The 12,044-nt window shown below is 37.7% G+C and overlaps 1 protein-coding gene across 11 annotated transcripts in view; it reads right to left on the bottom strand.

Annotated features, from left to right (window-relative positions):
- The window catches only part of MAGI2 (membrane associated guanylate kinase, WW and PDZ domain containing 2), a 720,301-nt gene that overhangs the window by 249,160 nt on the left and 459,097 nt on the right, over window positions 1-12,044 (bottom strand). The window lies entirely within an intron of this gene.

Here is a 12,044-nt window from a genome sequence, read left to right as displayed (position 1 = left end):
AGAAATACACAGGCTGCTGCTGCTTCTTTTGTCTTAGATTAATGGATGTGTGAGGTAGGATCTGGCTCACCAGCTAATATAAAGAATAGTTCAAAATGTTTTCTGGAAATTGAATATTTACCTTTCATGAAATGGCAATTAATTTTCTTAGTGGTATCACAAGTGATCCAATTATGCTCACAAACATGTATTTTATTAACAATTTTTGAAACTATGACAGGTTAAGTTTACATTTCTCTCATCCAAAAACCTGACAAATAGGCAGCATACCAGAGCTGTTCTCTTATTTCAAACCATTAGTTAGGACAAATTAGTTTTGCAACATTTATGCCACAAACCAAGAGTTTCTTAAGGATCAAAATCATTATAAGAATATTGATTATTTATTATGTTATGTAATTTTCACTCCCTCAAATTATCTCACCTGCTTAGAAAGTAAATAATCATCCAATGATTCAGAGATTTGCAGTTTTCAGCAACACTCACTATCTTGTTTTTCATAGTTGTCAAATTTTTGCTATTCACAAGATCAAAACTTGAATAGTTAATGTTAATATATTTTCAAAGAAAGTTGAAACCTTATGCTTTAGGTCTTAAGATTATCTCAAAGTACTAAGGAATTCTGAGAAGACTCAAGGTGGCTGGCAGATTACCCTCTAGTTGTTTCTCATGAAATTTCTGGCAGCTTCCTCTGAGTCATCTACTTTCTGTCAAAAGGATTATTAGATTAGATGGACCATGGCTCCATCTTATCTATCAATATCTGTATGTTTGAATTTCCAGCACATCTGATCTCAAAATTGGTGTCTTACTGATACAGCAAATTTGTCATAAAAACATAGCTAAAAATAGGAACAGTAATATAATTAAATAATATTTTAAAAATCATGTGCTTTCTAGAAAGAAACATAGTAATATAAGACATAAAGATGAAAACATGCTATTTATGCAGTTATCCTTTTTTCATCTGTAAGCTGCACTGAAGTGCAATGAACATGATATTTTACAAGTAGATTTACAGCAGTCATTATGGGAAACTAAAAATACTGTCCAGGTCTAAGAAACCTCCCCACTCCCACCTCTCCCCCTCCCCGCCCCCCCAAAAGGTGTACCTGTGTAAGGATATCAAGCTGATGAAAATATCTGTAGACCTTATGACCCTTTTTTAATTTCTTGTCCCACATTTATGACTTCTGTATGATCAAACAGCAGTAGCAACTGACAAAATTTTCATAACCATATACAGGCATGACAAAAATAAATGCATATGTTATACATGCACAGTAAACTATCATAAAATACATATTGCAGGCAGAGCAAAAACTACTACTGGTAGTTGTACTCCTGTCTATTTCCAAGGATTTACAATGTTCAGCCACATGACCACCTCAATACAGGTAAGTAACTGAAAAGCCTTGCAACTACTGAATACTCAATGAAATTTTCACAGCAGTGTAGCAAAAAAATATTAATAACAGATGTTTCTGTAATTGCAATACACAGTAAAAATGTACTGCGTTAAATGACACTCATAGTCGCTCTGGGCTTAGGGATGTTTGAATGAAACTTTGACTCACTACAGATTTTCTTAGGATTTTGTGAAATGGCAGCAGGTTTAACCCAGAGCCCCAGTAGGGCAGTGAGCTGTGGCTCTATAGGGGTGACTGTGGGACCTCTCTCTGACTGCTGGAGTTAGAGTAGGGGAGCAGGATTTGGGGTCTAAGGGGGAAAAAGGAAATCTACATTGATCCACTCACAAAACTGTACCTCCAAAAAATGTCAAAATCAGATCTGGTCACAGTCAAATTTCTAAGATCTGACAGTAGGGGCTATTTTGAGAGTATCTGAAAACCAACAGTGCTCACTTGGAAATCTACTTGTGTATTGCTCTAAGATCATGTTACCTTTATTGGTGAGACTGCATGTCTGAAATCACATATATTTTGAAAAAAGGATTCCTCAATTAAAAAAACTCCCCAGCCTAAGCCATTTTACCAGTCTCAATCAGTGCCTCAGAGGCCTCAAGCTTCACAAAACTTGTCAAATATGCACTGATTTCCATTGATTCCATAAATATCAGCAGATATATCCCAGGCATATAGTACCAGTGTGACACAAACTGTGAAACTAAAAGTGCAGTACCCTGACTTTTTTTGCTTTGTTTCTAGTTTTGTCATTGTCATACAAAATTGAGTGCAGTAGTAATTAGCAGTAATGCTAATATCCTGAATAGTAGATGAGGTGTTTTAACTGAAGGATACTCTCATGTTATTTTAAAATATTGGACACTTTTTCACTTTGACTGACTGTATGTATTAGTGAGAGACAGATAAAATGCACTAAAAAAAAAAAAAATCAGTGAATATCACATATATAAAAATATAAGAAAAAATGCACATGTAAGATCAGGAGCCAAAGAGGATTTAACTAATTTAATTTCAAACTAGAAATGCTGTATAATTTCCAACTTCTGTCCTCTAATGTAACACTTTATGTGCTTTATGATCCAATAACCATTAATTTAAAAGTGAGTTTTACATTATTAATTACCACCTACCTTTTGATTTATACCTTTAATTCAAAAATACGCAAAAACACTGCAAATAAAAATAAGAAACTATACACATATATACAATCAGTGTTCACAAAATAATTAGTTAAACTCCAATGGAAAAAATATATAGGATGAGAGACCCAGTAATTTCAATGAAGGAGCTATGCTCCATTACAGAAAAATTAGAATCAATGTAAACTGTGTCTTTTATCAAGAAGAGGTTCTCAGTGTCTTGAAATTCCTTATTTAAGAGTTAGGACATTAGAGCTAATGGGAGACTCTCATAAAACCTTGGCAAATGTCATATCTAGGCAAAATATAGAGACTAAATATTTAAAAACAGTAACTTTTGTTGCCATGAAGTTTGGAAAATCTCTGATGTTTTTCATCTTCCCTGAGCAAGGCCAGGGCTGGTTCAACAGGTTATTGTTGAAACACAAATCATAAGGTACTGAAATTTATTTTCCTGTAGGTACAAAAGGAACACCAAATAAATAATTTCAACTGTACTTAATTTTTAAAAAGGAATTATTAAAAAAAAAAAAAAAGGAAAAAAAAGAAAAAAAAAAAGAAAAAAAAAAAAGAAAAAAAGGAAAGCTTACTAGAAGAAAACATAAATCCCATGCTCATTGGCAGTCAGAAAAAACAGCAGTTAGGAGTTTTTTTAAAAAATGAATGGAGCACAAAACAGACAACACCTTTATAGCACTATACAAAACTACATAGTACCCTCTCTTTTGTATACTGCCTGCTGTTCTGGTACTTGCCTCTCAAAAATTACATGGGGGAACCTAAAGAAGGGCAATTAAAGCTTGGAACTGCTTAAATTGATTTTGAGTTTTCAGCTTGGAAATGGGACAGCTGAAGGGGGATATGGCAGATATGTATAAAAACAGGAGAACCCTGGGAAAGTGCCTAGAAAATCAATGAATGGCTGCTTGGCTTCCCACTGCATAAGAACAAGAGGATGCCCAATGAAATTAGCAAGTTTAAACAAGCAAAAGAAGTGTTTTTTTTTTTTTTTTCACACAGCGTAAGAGAATAGTGGCATTCACTGTCAGATGCTGCCATTATCATAAATGCAGTCAAAAAGCACTTATACAAAGTCATAGATGAAAAAGACCATGAAAGCCTGTTAAATGTCAAGGTACAAATTCTGAATCAAGAGTCCCATACAATCAGATTGATGGAGTGCAGAATGGAACTCTGCATACCTTCCCTGTTCTTGCATTTTATGCCTTAACATCTGCCAAGGGGCACTGGTAGAGACATTTTCCCTCGATTTGAATAAGTGCAGCTGCTCTATTCTCAGGTCCCTCCTTGTTGTACTCAAAAAAATGTGTGTATACTTACCTGCCACCGCTGCACAGTCAAGAGATCAGTTTAAGCCTAAGTGAAGGTCTTTGTGCTGGGCCTGAATCAAAGCAGACAGGCAGTGCAGAAAAAGCACCACTGCTTAATCCATCTGGCTGCTGCTCCTGATTGCTTCAGTGCTCCCAGCTGGTTCTGAGTGCAGCTGAACACTGAAGATGGTCTGGCCTAACCTATTTGATTTGGCTGCCGAAGTGGCTTGGCTGCCATGGCACAGTGACAATTACCAAGTATCCCTTGCCGCTCCTGAACTGTATGAACCCTCATCAGCACCCTGATTCTGCAAGGAAGAGTCAGACAAATTACTGGGTAGGCTTTCTCTGACGACAGAGACCAGATCAGGAAGCCAGAAAGTCACAAGAAGCAGAAAAAAGGGGAAATAAGGAGGACAAAACAGTTTACTATTTTTTTCCTTAACCTTAGCTCACCTATGTCGGGAAGAAGTAAGACTTTTATCGATAAAATGTTTGATGATGAAGCAATACCCTAAGTTGCTCCCTGAGAAAAGGTAAGCCCTTGTGGAAGAAAAAAGACAGAGCATTTGGGTGGTAGTAAAGGAGCAGGAAAACCACCATGCTGAAATGATAACAAGATGTCCTGACAATGCCTACACTGATGTGCTCGACACCCAGTGATCCCAGTTACTGGGCACAGTTATAAATTTGTCTCCCATGTTGTGCTCTACTTCGTGCTCCATTGCAGGGACTGACCTACATACATTTTCCTCTGCCTGGCCTTCCCAGGTCCTCTCCCTTTCTGTGAGGAAAGAGCCAAAATGCAGCATAGAGTGGACATCTCCACTTGCCATCCTTCTGAACAGAGAAGGGAGAGGAAAGGCTTTGTGCCAGGTCTGCACTCCAGGCTGTGGAGGAGCACGTGCTCCTTTAGCTCCTGGGCCAGGCCAGCCTGAGCCATCAGGCTGTGAAGGAAGGGGGTCATTGCTGAGAGCATCCTTTGCTCCTGAAGCTCCACTGATCTCATCTAAGAAACTAAAAACTCTTTGTTTAAAAATGTGTTATGGAAAGTTAAAAGTAGTGCTGAGGAATTAGGAAATTATAGTAAAAATGAACAACCACACGGAAATAAAAGGTGTGCCAGAGCCAGAAGCTTTTAGCATGAATACTTCCAGCTATGGTGTGACTCACATTCTGAGCCCAGAGCAGACACATTCCTTTTCACACTTATTTTTAGAGTGGGATGAAACAATACCCAGCTACAAATACACACCTGCCTCTGCTTATTCAGCACCCTCATTTAGATTGATCTGTCTTTTTTGTTTATACAGCTTTGAATTGCTGAAGTATCAGTCAAAATTGTGTGAGTCAGCCACAACTCTAGGAAATGAAAGACAAACCTTATTTTCCAGTTTTGAGAACAATAACTGCAAATGTTATGATGAACGTTAAACATCTACATATTTGCTTTTGTGATCACTCACTATTGATAATAAATTAGGGGGAAGTACTCTGAAGTCTAATTGTGGCCTAGATTTGAGTTATATTTGATATTTTAACAGTTCACAAACAAGTACATATGGAAATGTAATGGACTAAAACGGTATAGAGAGTTTCAGGTAAGCAGAAATTAGCTTAATTTTCAATAAAATAATAATGTGAACAAATATGAATATTTTATTATTTGATTAAAAGAAGATGGCTGCATTTATTTAAGACTAGAAGCCTACTGCATGCAACAAGAAGCATCTGTTCATAATTTATGTCTGTTTATAATCAGTATCCAGATGAAGACTGGTGACAAGTGGTGTCCCTCAGGGGTCCATACTGGGAAGAACTAGTATTTAATATCTTCATCAGTGACATCACCAGTGGGACTGTGTGCACTCTCAGCAAGTTTGCAGATGACACCAAGCTGAGTGGTTTGGTTGATTCACCTGAACAACAGGATGCCATCCAAAGGGACCTGGACAAGGTCCAGAAGTGGGCTCATGGGAATCTCATGAGGTTTAGTAAGACCAACTGCAGGTGCTGCCCCGGGGGTGGGGCAGCCCAAGTGTCAACACAGGCTGGGGATGAACAGACGGAGAGCAGCCCTGCTGAGAAGGACTTGGAGGTGCTGGTAGGAGAAAATCTGGACATGGCCATGTGCACCCGCAGCCCAGAAAACCAGTTGTGTCTTGGGCTGCATCCAAACCAGCATGGCCAGCAGGGCAAGGGAGGGGATTCTGCCCCTCTGCTTTGCTCTCATGCAGCACTTGCAGTGCTGCATCCACCTCTAGGATTTTCAGCACAAGACATGGACTTGTTGGAGCAAGTCCAAAGGAGAGACACTAAAATGATGCACCACTCCTATGAGGACAGGCTGAGAGTTGGGGTTGTTCATCTTGGAGAAGAGAGTACTCCAGGGAGACCTTATTGTGGCCATTCAGTACCTAAAGGGGGGCTTATAAGGATGACTTTTTAGAAAGACCTGTTGCAATAGCACAAGGGTTTTTTTAAAGTAAAAGAGGATAGATTCAAACTCGATAATAGGCATTTTTTTATTGGAAGGATGGTGAAACACTGGAAGAAGTTTTCCAGAGAGGTAATGGATGTTCCAGCCCCGGAAACATTCAAGGTCAACTTGGACAAGGCTCTGAGGAACCTGATCTAGCTGAAGATATCCCTGCTCATTAAAGGGGATTGGACTAGATGACCATTAAAAATCCTTTTCAACTCAAACTATTCTATGATTCTATGAAAATCAATGGTCTTTTAATAACAAGATATTTATTTTTTGACTTAACCGGCTTTGGAGTCTACAAATGAATTATTATGGCCTATATTCACCCTGCCTAGCTTTAAGTGTTTAACTGATGGAGTATTTAATTGGTATTAAGTAAAGCAATCATCCACGAAGTGGCTAAAAAAAAAATCTCCATCTATGGCGATCCCAAGCCTGCAAACCCTGGGACATCAGGCTCAAGGCTGCTGCCATATGGAGTCCACACCCTGTGCATTCTTTGGATGTAAGTTTCAGCATAGGCTTCTGCTAACCTCTAGAAGACAGCAAGAAAACAAACCCATGGTTTTGGTATTGTTTAGGACAGGCCCAACACAATGGCAGTATAACCAGCAGGGTAAGATCATATGTGGGTGGTAGTCTTTCAAATTTTGTCTGAAGTTTTCCTGGTCAACACATCCCAGGAATATGGGCTGCAGACATCTTCTCTGAAGGATTTAGCATTAGAATCACTGAATTTTAAAGACTGGAAAAGACCTCTAAGATCATCAATATAACTGTTAACACAGCACTGCCATGTTCACCTCTAAACCATGTCCCTGAGTGCCACAACTACAAATTTATTGAACGCTTTCTGGAATGGTGATTCAACCACTTTCCTGAGCATCATTTGCATACAATGGATGTCAAAGACAGAAAGGAATTCTTAAACGCAGATTCTGTGGACTTCCATGAGCCATGCAGAACCACCATGCTCTCACTTCACTGTGCTCACACATCACTTTGCCATAGAAGTATGTCCAGTTGATTGCCATCTTCTTACGAAATCACTTTATTCTAACATTTCTGATCGTCTGTATATGTAATTAAGAGCATTTTTTGTATGTCTGTTTTGTTCTGCAGTAAAAACACACAAGTATAGAATATTCTAAAACTGAAAAATCCCTTTCTCAGTATTCTTACAACCATCTTATAAAATTACTAAAGAGGAAAAGAGTACATAGACTTTGTTAAAATATAATTAGTGATGTATTTTAACAAAATCCAAGACAATTACCACCTCCTTAAGGAAGTCTAGCAAACTTCTTTTTACCCACTCACCCTGAGTAATTTATTTTGATGGGTGACTATACTATAATTAGGGCTTTTTTTAATCATTGCTGTAAGGTTGGGTGAGTAGATTTTGTTCTTGGGTTCATACATTTTCATGATGGTTTTGCAAAGCTGCTTGATGGATTAAAGTTGCAGAACTCTTACTGTGACTCCAAAGAAAGTGGAATTAAAAAATGAAACCTTCTGAAGCCTTTAGATTTTAGATTTACATTGATAATATTTTTACTCACGAGCTTGTGTCATTAAAATGGCAAAGAAATAGGAAAGGTCATAGTTCAGATCTCCCAGAATTTAGATTAAAAAAGTTATTAAACATAGATTCGCAATTATGTTTTTCAACAACAGCTTTTAACTTCTATTGTTTTCTCTGAAATATTCACATGCAAAGTTATACTTTACTATGATGTTTGAGGCTACTTTTCATTTCTCTTTGTGGCTGCTTTTAGTTTATTTTTGACAGAAGACTGAAGATCCCAGAGATGTCTTTGCTCTTCTTTCACTAAACTAAGCCTCTGAATCCAGATTTCTTAGTTCTCTGAGACTTGCTGTTAAATTAAAGTCTGAATTAAAAATACAGATTAAAATTTATTTACTCTGGGAACGCTGTCTGAATGAGTTACACATGATACACAGAACTAATTCCATACTTGTTGGATACAGACATCCCCAAGGCTACTTGTTACAAAGTCTGTTTTTTCTCCCCTTGCTATTTCCTAACTGCATTTGGCTTAGGCTATAAATCAAGTTACTCGAAAGAAATACTTTCTGGACACCCCAGGATTCTGCTAGAACAGAGGGGTCAGAGTTACTGCCTGTGCATTCCCAAAAAACACTTCACCGTTTTCTGGCAGGGGCTGTCCAGCTGTTTACCAGGGGCAGGGGGAGTTTTGATGCCTTGAGTTGCTGTGCCTCTTCCCCAGGCAAAATTCTCATTTGGGCTGGTCTCTGCAGCTTCTGCTAACAGACATTAGGCAAATATGCTAACTTCTGTGTCAAGTAATGACATTTTAATTACTGGCTTCAGGATTGTCTATTCATCTACATTAAAATTAAATCACTAATTATAGCTGTGGATTTTTGCCCAAGAGTGTTCTGGCCCCCAGTGAATGCAACAGCAGAGGAAGTTTCTAAATTCACAAATACAGCAATGGAGACAAGACGGGCTGTCAAACCTTCTAACATGACAAAACTGCTGTTCTCTTACTATTGGATGCCAACTGCCCCCAATAAGGACATCACTTTTGCATACAGACTGGGGAAGACTGTATAAGCAAGGATAAATGCGTTTGGTATTTATTTATTAATTGGTATTTATTAATATTTATTAATTGGTATTTTTCAAGATAAATATCAGTAGCAAATGAACTTTTGCAAAATTAAGGTGGTGATAGAGTACACCAGATATGCATAGGGCATGGTTTAAAACAATTCTGATTTTCAGAAATTTTGAAGACCCCCAAATTAAGGCATACATAAGTTAGTTCTCATTTTTAAAAACATATTTTCCTCAGAGATATCACTTTACACTTTAGTGTATTTAAGAGAGTTCAGACTTCTAAGTTTTTTTCATCACTGTTTCCATAGTTCCATTTTACATAGCTGCTTTTCCTCTTAATTATTCTTTTTCTTTCTCCCACCTTTTTAAGTACTAGGGTGGCTTTATCCTATAAATACTCTGTGTTCCTTATATTTTGCTAATTAATGTTTTAGCTGCTTTCCCATCTACAAGTTTAGGCACCTATGCAAGACTAATCCCTAAAGCTCTGTGTAAGAGTACAAGAAGCAAGTAGAAAGAACAATTTCACCTTTACAAAATCAGGTACTGCCTGAACTGTTTTCATCATCCCTTCAATTTCTACCAAGACCAAACCATGTGAACAGATACAATCCTCTTGAGCACTAAATCTCTCACAGCTGGGAAATAACAGTTCTCCTGTCAGATGTGGGAATCCCATGGGTTGAAGGTGTAAATACCTTTCAGATAAAGTAACTATAAACCATCCCGTGTTAAGTCCAGGTGGAGATGGCTACAGAGAGGGAACTATCTTGCTTTAAGATTCCACTAAGATTAAGGTCCTGACCTTATTTCTCCCAAATATTCTTCAAGTTTCTACTTCTTTCTGAAGAGCAGAACAGATCAGTTTTAGATAATGGCCTAGAACAGAGAGTGCTGCTTATCAGATGCAGCAGTGTGCTGCACACACTGCACATCATCACACATCTCTCAGCTGATGCCATGAAGATTTTTTGCCTTTTCTTTTATACCCCTGTTATACCTTTTTACAAATTCTGTATTCTTAGTGCTTTTTGCCTACATTCTTGGACTTGTTTGTTAAGCTGAGAGACTAAACATTTTAGAAGCTTTGTAGCTAGGGATCAGTGTGCCCCAGACGCCAAGGTCCTCTCCAGAACACATTCTGTAAACCAAGATAGAACCATCCAGGGGAAGGCTCCTTGGGGACGGGGGCTCACTTGAGCCTCTCATTGGGGAATCTTGGATAGATATGCTAATGAGTAAAATCTATAATGTTAGACCAGATCTTTTGGGGGTGTGCATTGTGGTCTGCATTTCGGTGCACTTGACCTGGATGTATGCACCTAAGGATCCTTAAAAAAAATACCAAGGTAAAATCCCTTTTCTCCTTCTAACCATGTTTGACTCTTGATTTTAAGATCAGAAAAAGGCATCACAACCACCTGCAAATATGAAATGACCTTTAACTTTCATAATTTGATCTTCTGCTGAGCACAGTGTACCAGAAGTGAAAAATCTAGACATAACTCTTGAAAAGGCTATTCTTACAGACTTAAGGAAAATCATGGACAAAGGGACAGGATCGAATAGTTAATAAAAAATGGAATTTGGACTTTACAAGAAGGAATCACAGAGGTATGAATGCAGGCTATTGGAACAAGACTACACAACAATACAGCTTGATAAATACATTAGTAACTGTTTTATAGTGTTCTGCACACTTTAAAGCAATTCTGTCATCTGACCTTATCTTCTAAAAAGCAGTAGTATAATCTGAAACCCCTGCTTTCCCAGAAAATAGACATGGTTCAATTCCTAAACAGTGTGTTCTTTGATGCAGCTCAGCACAGATACCAAGACACTTTTCCCCACCACACTTATCTCTTTTGTGGTGAGCTGGCTGTTGTCTGGATGGGACCCTTGAGTAATCACTTGTCCCTAAATGTGAATGATCCCGAAGTGCTATAGAGAGTGGGGTTTTAGATAATTTCACTTCTGCTGCTCAGAAGTTTGGTGTCTAAAATAATGAGCTTTCTCCCCACATCTGCCCTGGTAGTGATCTTAGATGGGATTAATTGACTTCTGGAAGCATACTTGGGTTTTGATTGTTGACTTTACAAGAAGGTCCAGACACCTTTAAGCTTACTAATGATAGAGGACATGATTCAGACCTTTAATGACCAAGGTCCCAACACACTAAATCATGCTATTACTTTCTGCCTTCATTTAAAGATTTAGGCTTAGCAAATGATAAGATTTTTCTGCTTCCCCTTGTATATTTTATATATTATGGCTAAGATTCTTGTAGAAGTAAAAATCCTTTGTCGTATTAGAGAACAGCTTGCAGCAGAGTCCCTCCCTTTTTACAGTAGTGCCTACATGGTTTTACACCTTAGAAATTATCTGGAAAGATGAGAAAAGTCCAAGAACATTTCTAGACAAAATTTTATCTAGTTCAGTCTGGGCCACAGAAATGAATGTTTCTGAAGCTTCAGAAGGATTGAAAAAATAAAAACTGTAAGTCTAGGGGAATCTATCATGTTAAATGAAATTTATTATTGATTAATGAAAATCAGGGAGCCATTTTTTTGCAAATTAATATCTTTTCTAGAGAGATACTGGCATTACTGTAGACATTTCACTGTATAGTAGCAGCTTCCTTCTGCTAAAAAGCAAAGCAAGAATCATTAACTGAACTGAAGGAGTAGAACAGCATGCAGCACTCATCTTCAATTATGTGGTTAAGAACTTTATTGCATACCGTGCTGGCCCAGACTTTTTTAGGAAAAAAAAATTACAGAACTCAAAGATGCCCTAACAAAAGCAAGTAAAATTATAAGCTTCCCATAATAAAAATAAAATACATTTCATTGTACAAATTAACTATACTTCTGTAACAAGGTGGTATGAAGGAAAGGATATGCTAAGTTTTTCTGATGAAGTTTTGGTTTAAAAATGGGAATGAATTTCAAGAACATAGAGTCACTATACCAGAAGTTTTTGAGAGATTACCCATATGTTAAGTCAATCCATAGTTGCCACAGATCTATCTGAAAATGCCATGTGTAGGGA

Source organism: Corvus brachyrhynchos, unplaced genomic scaffold, assembly GCF_000691975.1.
Source record: "Corvus brachyrhynchos isolate BGI_N302 unplaced genomic scaffold, ASM69197v1 scaffold239, whole genome shotgun sequence".
NCBI lineage: Eukaryota > Metazoa > Chordata > Aves > Passeriformes > Corvidae > Corvus > Corvus brachyrhynchos.
Note: the sequence above shows the minus strand (reverse complement) of the source record. Positions and strands in the feature narration are given on the sequence as shown.